This window comes from Lissotriton vulgaris, unplaced genomic scaffold, assembly GCF_964263255.1.
Source record: "Lissotriton vulgaris unplaced genomic scaffold, aLisVul1.2 SCAFFOLD_2868, whole genome shotgun sequence".
Taxonomy (NCBI): domain Eukaryota; kingdom Metazoa; phylum Chordata; class Amphibia; order Caudata; family Salamandridae; genus Lissotriton; species Lissotriton vulgaris.
Window position 1 is genome coordinate 239,680 of NW_028252138.1, and position 13,109 is coordinate 252,788.

The following is a 13,109-nucleotide window of genomic DNA, read 5'->3' on the forward strand; positions in this document are numbered from 1 at the left end:
TCATAATGCAGGGCCAATCAGAGCGTGTGTAATGCTCAGGCCTGGATTCAGACAAGTGTGGGAATAAAGAGTGCAGTAACCAGAGCGCAAGCTGGTGCAAGAAGGGAGAGAACTGGGACAGAATCTACTCATGTGGCGATGAAGAACACGACCAGGGCAGGGAAGGTCAAGAAGATCGGTCTGGGTGCCGCGCCAGATGGGACTATGGGCGCAACTAGTTGGAAGGGGCGGAGAGCACTACCAGAAAGGAATCGAGATAGAGTATAACAAGCAGATTGTTGCCACGGAGACTGCGGTGGAAGTGGCTGATATAAGTATCTTAGGTGACCATGGGAAGATTGGGGTGGGGGGAGGGAGTAACGCTCACCCTGGAGCCAGCGATGTATACCCCGATGGAAGCAATGTTCAACCCGGAGGGAATGTCATTAACCAGGGACAAGATGGTGTTTACCTGGAAGGAAATGACGTTGCAGTGGAGCGGACTGATGTTTCCATCGGGGAGAATGCCGTTCCAGACTGCGGGATGGCTTTTTCACCAGGAAAGATGGAAGTTGACCTGAGAACCTATGAGCCGATGGATCATCGCGATGCCCACCTTGAAGGAAGTGATCTTGCCCTTGACCAAGCGGCCTGGGAATTTGACCAAGCGACCTGGGAACACGGCCCAATTAATAGGTGAGACATTTTGTTTTCATGGTAGGGTGATGCTTGAGCCGTTCGTTAAAGAGAAGCGCCTTTAAACCATCTCAACAAAGAACAGAGAGACTGGGGATGTGTAAGAGACCAGTAATTGAGCTTCACCAGTGCAGTAAAGCCTCTTGGGGTCCACACGCTAAAGGCCCTTTCTGATCTTTACACGTGCACTTCGTGTATCTATAGCTATACGCACTTCGTAGCACGGTTTGCTTCAAGTCTTCTTAATACTAGTGCTGCAGTGATGCAACAGATTTAATGTTGTAGGGAAGCCAATAATAACGCAGGAAACTTGTAGAAGTAGGACGTGAGTTTATTCAGATCCTCTCGTCTTCAGTTGCAGGCTAGTAATGCCAATAACAGTTACACAGTCTTAACACTCCCACATTCTACATATTCAAAAGCAAACACGGTAACCCACTACACGAGCTTGCCACGAGCTACAGGCCTCTGTGAGCGCTCGTGACCGCTCCCATAAACATATGTACATACCCAACACACCTTCCCCCCTTAAAATGAAAACAAAAAAAAAACAATGAAGAGAAAGAAAAAAAAAACTAGTTCATCACAAAATCATTAAACCGAACAGGTAAACGATGAGAACGTGTAACTCTAGTATTATCCAGGTTACATTCAGTAGGTACACATTCCCCATCATTTCTTTGTTCCCCAACATCCAAAAAAACATTGCTGTCAAGATCATCCACTGATTGACTAATACCATTAAACATAGAGACTCTGCTCAAATTCCACACAGAACGACTAATACCATTAAACATAGAGACTCTGCTCAAATTCCACACAGAACCACCATCGACTCTGACCGCATTCCTAAAAACTTCAATAACCTTCCTTGGACTTGACCAAACAGGAAAACCCTTACACACACCCTCTTTCTTCTTAATGCGAACAAGATCACCCACCTTAATAGAACAACTGGACGTAGAACCAATCTTCTTAATCATATCCTGTTTCATCTTATCCTTGTACAACTGAACCCTGTGTTGAACAGCTTCAAAATCCACTTTCAAACAATTCTCAAATCCAGCTAAATTCCTTTTTAACCACCAAGGAACTAACTTAGTGCTAGGCTTCCGTCCTCTCAAAAGCTCAAAGGGAGTGACCAAAGTCACTGAATTAGGTGAAGTCCTGTAAGCTAACAACATAGATTGCAATGCATTTCTCCAATTCAAATTGCCCTTGACAGAGTTGTATGGCTTCTTTGATCACACGGTTGAACCGTTCAACCTGGCCATTTGCCTCTGGATGGAAAACTGCAATCTTTCTATGAGTGACACCACATTTATCAAAAAACTGTTCCATTTCCTTGCTCACAAACTGCGGACCATTGTCAGTCACAACTTCCTGAGGGATGCCTTCTCTGCAAAAAATCTCATCTAAAAATTCTATCACTTGACGAGAAGTTACCTCTTTAACCATCTTGACCTCTGGCCATTTGGAATAATAGTCTATAAGAACGATACCAAAAGCTTCCTGTTTTGGTAAACAACCAAAAGGCCCAATGATGTCTATCCCCAGTTTCCGCCAAGGACCTGAAGGCAAGTCAATGGGACAAGGTTCCGGACGTAAAGCAACAGCCGTTTTGTCACTGTTAGAGCAATAAGAACAGGAACGCACAAAGTGGTCCACACAGGAGTCAATACCTGGCCACCAGAAAGACTCCTTTAAACGTCTTCTGGTGAAAGATATCCCCAAATGCCCTTCATGGGCAATTTCAAGTAAAGTGTTTCTAATAGAAAAAGGTGGAACAATCTTGTCACCACGAAGAATTAAATCACTTTCCACAGCAAGTTCCTCCTGAACCTTAAAAAAACCCATTAAATTTCCAGATAACTTCCTCTGTTCCGGCCAACCAAGCACAAGGTACTTTTTGACACTGCACAGTTCCAAATCTTTACTCATCTCTTGCATCCAAACATCCTTCTGCAAGGCAAACCGTTCACCGCACACCAAATTGACATCATGAAAAGTGAAAGCAACTTCACACTCCTCTTCGCTAACCAGTTCAGGAGGATTCGTATCAGAGATCAATCCGGACATGCAATCAGCATGTACATTCGCCTTACCCTGAACATATTCAATACTGCATTGAAAAGATTGCAATCTTGAAGCTAATCTCGCAAGACGCGCCAACATAGTTCTGCCTCCGCCTGGAGCCATGAGATACACCAAGGGCTTATGGTCAGTTTTTATCAAAAATCTCGTAACCCATAGGAAAGGTCTAAAATGCTCGGCTCCCCAGACACAAGCCAGTAACTCTCTCTCTATGACAGAATAATTCTTTTCTGCATCTCTTAAGGCTCTTGACGCATAAGCAACAACCCATTCTTTCTCACTATCCTTCTGCAGAAGTACTCCGACCAGACGAACTCGCATCTACCATAATGATACATTTCACACCAACAACAAAAGGTTTGAGACACGGAGCATTCACGATAAACATTTTCAAAGACTGAAAAGCATCTGTCATTTCATCAGTCCAAATGAACTTAGCATTTTTCTTCAGTAAACACCTGAACGGGTCACCTTAACCGAGAAATTAGGAATAAACTTAGCATAAAATTCGATAAGACCTAAAAAGGCTACCAGTTGTTCTTTCGATGTAGGCACGGGAGCATTCGTGATACTCTTAACATGATTTTTCTTAGGTTTGATTCCCATACCACTAATAGTATGGCCTAGGTATTACACTTCCTTTTGCCTAAATTTGCATTTGTCAAGACGTAGTGTAAGACCTTTCTCCGCTAAAGCGGCAATCACACACCTCAAATTATTGTCATGTTCTCTGTCATCTTTCCCATGCACCAAAATGTCATCTTGAAATGCTATGGCACCACTCAAACCCTCCAAAGTTTCCTTCATGAGCCTCTGGAACACTGAGGCTGCACTCGCTAATCCAAAAGGCATGCGACAAAACCTGTATAAACCTTCAGGCGTGATAAATGCAGTTATGTTCTTAGACTCCTCAGCTAGTAGCACCTGATGATAGGCACTGGCTAGATCAACACAGGAGAAGACTTGCGCACCTGCCAAGGTCGAAACCATTTCATGAAGGTTGGGTAGGGGATGGGAGTCCACCCAAATGGCACCATAAACACTGCGGAGGTCAATGCATAACCTAAGCTCGCCAGTGGACTTAACCGAAATTACAATGGGGGAAACCCAAGGTGACGACTCAATTGGTTCAATTATATTTTTCTCACATAAATCTTTTAGCATTTCTTTAAGTTTGAGTCTATAGGATAGGGGAACATTCCTTACTCTATGCCTAACAGGAATGGCATTCTCATTTAATTTAATGACATGTTCAAATCCTTTATACCGACCCAAAGTGCCACTGAAAACATTAGGGAAAGATTTGCGTAAGCTCTCTACAAGCAATGAACTATCTCCAGTTACACATGAAACATTCAACGGTTGTACTACATACACAGGAGGATTGGCTCTTGGATCAATTTTCATCCCTAATTGGTGTTGGTGTGGCCAACTTAAGTGATAACCCAGATCTTGACACATAAATTTTCCCAGATATGTGTCGATCAGAAAATTGTATATTTGCAATAAAATAACCCATTAGATCAATTTTGTAGCCTGTGTAGCCACCAGGTGATATATCAGATTCAAGTAACTTCTTATTCGGGAATTTATCTCGAAATACACTCAAAGAAATTATGCTATACCATGCACATGAATCTACGAAAATCTCCAAACTCACATCATCAATAGTTATGATACAGGATGGAAATTTAGTGCAATCTCCATCTTCACATACATTGATAACAGTATTAACTTGAAATGTTTCTTCATCGTCTAATTGATAACCTTCGCAGCATTCATGTATACAGTTCATCTTCCCCGATGATGACCTACAAAATCTTGTAAAATGGCCCTTCTTGTAGCATTTTGAACATGTTTTCCCTAAGGCTGGACAATTCTTACAATCCGCTAAGTGTGCATCACTTCCACACCTAAAACATAATAATTTTGAGGTTTTCTTATCATATTTTTGACTCTTAAATGTGTTATCATTTCTAAATGAAAATTCGTTTTTCTGTGAAAAACTTCTTTTCGACTTGTCAAAATCTTTAGAGACACTAAAAACATCACTTTTATCATTGCCCCTAATCTCCTTGACAAACTTCTCTGAATGTTCTATTGACTTCGCAATATCTATGGCATTATTAAGGGACAAATCAGACGTTGTCCAAAGACGTTCTTGTACTTTTTTGTTATTAGTCCTCATCAAAATCTGATCCCTTAAAACTTGCTCATAAGATATGTGCTCAAAGTCACAAGTGACAGCCAAGGATCTTAACGCTGAGACAAAATCTTCTACAGGTTCATCTGTACGTTGTTTCCGAGAATAAAAGATAAACCTCTCCATGACAACATTCTTTTTCTTCCCATATCTTAAACTTAATTGTAATGAAGCATATTCATACACATTAATATTCCCCGGACTTACTAGTGCTGGTAATGTTTTGAACTCTTTCAAAGCTATTCCACCCAAACAATGTTTTAACAGTGATAACTTCCTTTCTGGCTCACACTCCCCCTCTTCCAACACATCTACGTAAGCTAAGAAGACAGGTTCCCAAATCTCCCAAGCCATGGGTGGTTCACCAGGTGATGATAAAAATGAAGGAGGAGGTACAATGCCAGACATATTGAATTCAAATATATAACAATCTTTACGTAAATAAATCTAAATGTACAATAAATAAAAAAAAATGTCTTAAAAATAAAGGTTTAAATTCAGAATAGCGATTAAATTACAGTCAAAACACACAGTGTGCGTGTCACTGAAAACCTTTGAAATTAATTTTCCTTCAATGTGGTTTCTTTTCCTCACTCGCGTAGCAAAACGATTCTCCTCAATAGCTGAAAGTCTCTGTGATAGAAATGTGATGCAACAATGTCTGAATGTAGTCGTTTCCGCGTTGACACGTAATGAAATAACCCCAACTAGATCAACAAAACCAGGAAGGAGCGTCTCTGATGCACGTCTCTAATGCTCTTAAGATCGTGCGATGACGTCAGACGTCGCGCTGCTCAACGTTGATTGGAATGCTCATGCGCGAACCCTTGCGCGCGTACACTGGGAAAATAACACTCCTCGCGAGTCGAAGTTGGCAATTTCAAATAATGCCACCACACAAGTGAGCAATTTCCTGCTTTTTAAAAAAAAAAGAATAATAAATCTTCCGCTTCCCAAGGAATTGTAGTAGTCTTGCGCTGTTCGGTAGAAATCCAGAAAGCGCAAAATCAATCTCAGATAGGTCAGAGAGGTAAAATTCAGGAAGAAAAAAAAAATTATAATAATTCTCGTTCTTCTGATGTCCTTCTGATGCAGGTAACAAATCCCGCCCGTCGCCAGTGTAGGGAAGCCAATAATAACGCAGGAAACTTGTAGAAGTAGGACGTGAGTTTATTCAGATCCTCTCGTCTTAAGTTGCAGGCTAGTAATGCCAATAACAGCTACACAGTCTTAACACTCCCACATTCTACATATTCAAAAGCAAACACGGTAACCCACTACACGAGCTTGCCACGAGCTACAGGCCTCTGTGAGCGCTCGTGACCGCTCCCATAAACATATGTACATACCCAACAAATGTCCTTCTGCTTAGTAGCAGAGAATCAGTAGAGCACACTCTGGCCTCAGTTTGGCACGGTTTCCATCTTTACGTTGAATGTTCCTTCACACACCGGCGCGTGTGCACGGTGTCTCGGGGATTGGAGGAATCGCTTATCCGTGACGTCCAACAAGTCCCAAGTGTGTCTCCATCTTCTAGCCCACCTTGTAATAGGAGGCCGCATGGGGGGGCGGACTGCAGTGGGTCTGGTGCCACAGCGCACAGACACCGGTGGCTCTGGTGCCACAGCGTACAGACACCGGTGGCTCTGGTGCCACAGCGTACAGACACCGGTGGCTCTAGTGCCACAGCGTACAGATGCCGGTGGCTCTGGTGCCACAGCGTACAGATGCCGGTGGCTCTGGTGCCACAGCGTACAGATGCCGGTGGCTCTGGTGCCACAGCGTACAGATGCCGGTGGCTCTGGTGCCACAGCGTACAGATGCCGGTGGCTCTGGTGCCACAGCGTACAGATGCCGGTGGCTCTGGTGCCACAGCGTACAGATGCCGGTGGCTCTGGTGCCACAGCGTACAGATGCCGGTGGCTCTGGTGCCACAGCGTACAGATGCCGGTGGCTCTGGTGCCACAGCGTACAGATGCCGGTGGCTCTGGTGCCACAGCGTACAGATGCCGGTGGCTCTGGTGCCACAGCGTACAGACGCCGGTGGCTCTGGTGCCACAGCGTACAGACGCCGGTGGCTCTGGTGCCACAGCGTATAGACACCGGTGTCAGTGCCGCCGCATACAGACAAACTGGGGGCCCGTGCCACTGCATACAGACAAACTGGGGGCCCGTGCCACTGCATACAGACAAACTGGGGGCCCGTGCCACCGCATACAGACAAACGGGAGGTCCAGTGCCACAGTGTACAGACAACCGGGGGCACCAGTGCCACAGCGTACAGGCACCGCGGGCTCCGGTGCTACAGCGTACAGACACCGGGGGCTCTGGTGGCACAGCATACTGTACTTCTAACTAGCTCTCGTTACCCTCTTCCCTGGTTCCCCTTTTCCTCTATTTCGCTGTGATGTAACTATTACCATTTCTGAGATGACTGCACTGACCATCTTCTCTGTGTTGTTGTGTTACCTGTGTGACCCTTGTGTCACTGCTGTTCTTTATAACACACTGTTATAATCTACTGCTGCATTTCCCTTGCCTATGGTTTCCTTCTCTACTGCTCAGCCAGTGTGAGTGTTGGTATGCCTGAGGATGTCTGGAATGTTGGATGTATGATGATGTCATGGAGTGTTGGGTGCTTGGTGAGCTGGGGAGTGACAGTTGGAGTGTGCAGGCTGAGCAGGACAGAGGCTGCTCCTGGTGGGGCATCACTTGGACTTACTATTTTTCCAAGGATATTGATGTCATCTACTTATCAATAAATCTTATGATTATATCTACATATCATCTGGTCTCTAAGGACTATCTTATTTACAATACACACCCTTACCAATTTGCTTCCTGAAACTGTTTAATTCATATCATTCAAAGCTCGTCAGCATCAGGAGTGCATTTATGTGGCTGGGATTCTTCATCACAACAACATTCTGTCCCCAAATGGGTGCAGGATTGTCCAGGTTTCAAAACGTCAGCATCATATATTTGAAAGAAGGAACTATAGGGATTTAGGTTCAAGTGTGATAGTCAGCGAGTTAGTGCACTGCTGGGGTTAGTGTATCGGGAAAGGGTTATTTAAATGCAGCTCAATATTGATGACCAATCACTGCTGCAGTAAGAAAATACACAAGAGTGATGGGTGTAATGCTTGAATGAATCTCAGCCGCTGGTAATTACTCGGCTGCATCCAGTCCATCGTTATTTTCCACATCATGCCACCTCAGTTTGGACCCAGCCATATGTTATGTTATGTTATGTTAATTTATTTCTTCTATAGCGCTCTGCTACTCCAAGGAGCATCCCGGCGCTTTGATGAAGAATATCGGCAGGCAAAACAAGACATAACAACTAAAAAGCAGACAGAAGAGAAGGATCAAGTTTATTTAGTAAAAAGCCACGTTTTAAGCTCTTTTCTAAAAGCAAGGAGACTGGGAGCCTGTCTGAGAGAAAGTGGTAGTTCATTCCACTCCTTCGGGGCTAGGTAGCGGAAAGATCGACCTCCCGTCCTTGCACGCCTGATAGCCGGGACTGTCATTTTGGATAGACAAGATGATCTCAAAGACCTGCTAGGTACATATCGGGAGAGACGTTTCCTTATGTACTTAGGGCCAGATCCTTGTAAAGCTTTGAAGGCAAAAGTCAGGCACTTAAAAAGAATTCTTTTAGCGATCGGTAGCCAGTGTAAAGAATTCAGTAAAGCCGTGGCACCTGCTCTTCTCGGGAGCCCGTAAATAGCACGGGCTGCCGAGTTCTGGACCACTTGCAAACGGGTCAAACCCAAGAAAAGGGCGTTTGCGTAGTCCAGTCGAGATCCGATCAAGGCCTGGACAATAATCTTCCTATGCTGGAAAGACACTAGAGGAAGAAACTTCCTCAGCATTCGTAAAATGCCAAAGCATTTACCTGAGAGGCACGAAACATTTGCCCCAAAGGACAATTCACTGTGCAAATGCACTGTGCATATGCAAATCAGTCTTGACCCTGTGCCTCATGGGAACAATCAAGCCCGAACTGCCAAGCAAGGGTTTCCCTGAACCAGAAACAAGCATCCTGGGACCAGTTTAAGGGGAACACCCCTCATCAGCCAGGCTAGCTTGATTCCAGTGACAAAGTGAGCAGGGGACCCATGTCTGGGCATATCCTGCCAACTTAGGGTAAACAAAGCAAACACAAGGAGATGATGGACGGAGCGCTGAAACTTTTCAGACACTCGCCCCCAGTCACAGATCTGGGATGAATCCATCATCGTTCCTTAGCTCACTTCGCCTCCCCAGTTCAGATATGGACATATGCAAATCAGTCTGTGAGTCCCTTGCTCACTTTGCCACTGGATTCAAGCAAGCCTGGCTGAAGACGGGTGTAATGCCAGAAACCTGTCCTAGGATGCTTGATTCCGGTCCGGGGAAGACATGGCTTGGCAGTTTGGGCTGGACTGTTCCCATGAGGCACAGGGTCAGACTGATTTGCATATGGCCATGCCTGAACTGGGGTGGCAGAGTGGGCTAAAGAACGGTGATGGATTAAACCCAGATCTCTTGACTGGGTGTGGGTGTTTGATTGATTCAGATGCTCCGTCCATCACCACCCCCTTTTGTACCACCATGTAGGATTAGGCAGAGGGGTTTGTGAATGTGTCCTGGTTTAAGTTGTAAAGTGTAACCTGTTGCTGTCCTCCTGCGGTGGATGTATAGTAATGTGCTAATTACCAATATTGCACTCTTTTAAAGCATTCTATCAATCGATCATCAATCAGTCATCATTTGTATAGCGCAGCACTGTCATCCCTAGGGGTATCTGGACGCTGTGGATGCAATGTCAAAATAAAGGCCAGAAACGAGAGAGAAGAGGCAAAATAAAGCAGAGAAAGGGGCAAAATAACGAGCAGAAAGAGGCAGAATAAAGGTCAGAAACTAACTGTAAGATGCAAAATAACGGGCATAAAGGAGCAGAAAGAGGCAAAATAGCTGGGAGAAATGAGCAGCAAAGGGCAAAATAAATGGCATAAACGAGCAGAAAGAGGCAGAATAAAGGTCCGAAACGAGCAGAAAGGGGGAAAAGAAAGGTTGGAAACTAGTAGAAAGATGCAAAATAACGGCCAAACTGGCAGAAAGAGTTAAAATAAGTGGCAGAAAGGGGCAAAATAAAGGTGGGAAACGAGCAGAAAGGCAAAATAAAGGTTAAAAATTAGCAGAAAGAGGCAGAATAAAGGTGTGAAACGAGCAGAAAGAGACAAAATAACAGGCACAATAATGGGCATACGTGTGCAGAAAGAGGCAAAATAGAGGTAAAAAACCAGCTGCAAGATGCAAAATAAAGGTGAGAAAAGAGCAGAAAGAGGCAAAATGAAGGTGAGATATAAGTAAAAAGATGTAAATGAGCAGAAAGAGGCAGAATAACGGTCAGAAACGAGCGAGAAAGGGGCAGTATAACAGGCAGAATGAGCACAAACTAAACTCCATCCCGGTTATGCTTAACATTGGAATCGACATTAGTGCGCTGTTGGACATTTAAGACTGTCAGCCAATCAGATTCTCCAGAATGGAGAAGAACAGAGTCTCGGGTACAACTCTTCTCAGAGTAGGGTACTTGTTGTTTACAGGGAAGAACAGAGTGAGGGCAATATCGGAGTATTATCGACCAAGAAACCCAGGTAACAGTTTATAGAGTTTGTAAATTGGAGGAGGGCAGTTATCTGGCGTTATTGACTGGCTCAGCAGTCATTAACACTACATTCTGTCCGATTGCTGTATTTACCTGTATTCTGTCTCTAGTGACTAGCCCACTCAATAGCCACATCTGATTGGGCCATTGCTTTATGTAGGACCCACCACATAGATTGATTAATGGGGAGTGTCCTGCCCCCACCCTCCACGTCAACTCTTCCTCGTGCCCTTTTCCCAAAGAAGAGCACCCCACATTGTCAAGTTCCTCATCACATTTTCCAGTTCTGTTAATCCTTTTCATGGGGGAGGGGTCAAGCCAGGGGAGATGGCCCCTGTTCGAGGACGTCGCAGCGTTTTGTGAAAGAAGGGGTGTGCTACCATGCTTGTAGGAGCGAGGGGGTGGCACAGAGCCTGGGTCCATTTAACTGAAGGGGTGCTGTGTGCATGGGCCCCCACTTCTCACCACCAGGCACAGCAGGAGTAGCTGTCTGTGATACTTTACTCAGCCTCCCCGTGGCCCCATGTGACAGTGACTCGATGAGACAGGGCGGCCTTTTCCTTTAGCTCCCTTTGCATGCTGGGACTTGAAGTTCAGCTCTGAACCTTGCGAGTTTGCGCTCAGGGTGCCAAGCAGGGCAAGTGCTGTGGGTTGGCAGCCAAGACCGTCTGGAGGTGTGGCACAGACCGGGGGCAGCCGGGGCGGCCAGGGCACGGCCCCGTTCCTCGGACAGCAGGACAGGGCAGTCATGGGTGCCCTGGACGGTGTGTTCTGGGCCCCCTTCCAGGCCTATATTTAACCTTACCCCGGGTAGTGTAGAGGCCAGACCGCCTCGTCACTGCTCGCCCTCGCCGTGACTCAGCCCCCTCGGGCCCCCGCTGCTCGCATGCCACAGGGCCGGGGTGGGGCTCTTGGCACCGGGCAGGGCTCTTGGCACTGCGGCCGGGCTCCAGCGCTTGTTGTCAGTTCCGCTGCCAGGGCAGGGGCACAGGGCGCCTCTCTGGGAGGGCGCTGGGCTGGCGTGCACACTTTGTACCTCCATCCGTGCAGAGGGGGCGGTGCTGGGCTCTGGGGGCAGCGGGGGCTTGAAGCACAGCCCGGGGGGCAGCCAGCGGAGCCCTTACCTCTGTGCTGGGGCAGGTGCTTTCTTCAGAACCCACCCTCCCTGGATGTATAAACATTGTTCTTTATCTCTGCAGCTCCCACTCCAGCTCCGACTACCAGCTCGCCGTCGACATGGAAGTCCCCCTTAGCGCCGAGAGGCCCACCAGCAGGAAGAGGAGGAAGGACGGGCACGGCTCCAACGGGACGGCGGAGGATGGCCTGGTGCCGCGGAAACTGGCGCGCCACACCATCGTGAGTACATCTAGGGTCATAACTAGTGTTTGGACACATCTAGCGCTTCATCCTCCCGGCCTCAAAGCGCTGCACTCATGCCAGGCATGCCAAACCATCGTGAGTACATCTAGGGTCATAACTAGTGTTTGGACACATCTAGCGCTTCATCCTCCCGGCCTCAAAGCGCTGCACTCATGCCAGGCATGCCAAACCATCGTGAGTACATCTAGGGTCATAACTAGTGTTTGGACACATCTAGCGCTTCATCCTCCCGGCCTCAAAGCGCTGCACTCATGCAAGGCATGCCACGCCATCGTGAGTACATCTAGGGTCATAACTAGTGCTTAGACACATCTAGCGCTTCATCCATCGGGCCTCAAAGCGCTGCACTCACGCCAGGCACGCCACACCATCGTGAGTACATCTAGAGCAATAACTAGTGCTTGGACAGATCTAGCGCTTCATCCCCCGGCCTCAAAGCGCTGCACTTATAGCAGGCAAAGTCATAGTCAATTCATGGACCTTCATAGAGTGAAAACTGTGCTATGGCTTAAATCTGTGCAGCAGGTGCACAAACCCACCGTGAGCTCTCACTGCCAGGGGCGGCTTCATTCCGATAGGGAAGGTAACGTATTCCAACTCTTGTTACCAGTCGATAAAGAAAGTATGTTATTCCAACTCCCGTTACCAGCCGATAAAGAAAGTATTTTATTCCAACTCCTGTTACCAGCCGATAGGGCAAGTAACTTATTCCAACTGCTGTTACCAGTAAATAGGGAAAGTAACTTATTCTAACTCCTGTTACCAGCTGATCGGGAAGGAAACCTTGTTCTAACTCCTGTTACCAGCCGATGGGGAAGGTAACTTTTTCTTACTCCTTTTACCAGCTGATAGGGAAAGTAACTTATTCCAACTCCTGCTACCAGCTGATGGGGAAGGTAACTTATTCCAACTCCCGTTACCAGCCAATAGGGAAAGTAACTTATTCCAGCTCCCGTTCCCGGCCGATAGGGAAAGTAACTTATTCCAACTGCTGTTACCAGCCTATAGGGAAAGTAACTTATTCCAACTCCTGTTCCCGGCCAATAGGGAAAGTAACTTATTCCAGCTCCCATTGCCAGCCGATAGGGAAGGTAACATA

The 13,109-nt window shown here is 46.4% G+C and overlaps 1 long non-coding RNA gene across 1 annotated transcript in view; it reads left to right on the forward strand.

Moving 5' to 3' along the window:
• Positions 1-13,109, forward strand: part of LOC147662652 (uncharacterized) — a 91,126-nt gene that overhangs the window by 54,274 nt on the left and 23,743 nt on the right. Inside the window, exon 3 of the long non-coding RNA XR_015305513.1 lies at positions 11,830-11,986. This is a non-coding gene — a long non-coding RNA (uncharacterized LOC147662652). The remainder of the gene's footprint in view (positions 1-11,829; positions 11,987-13,109) is intronic.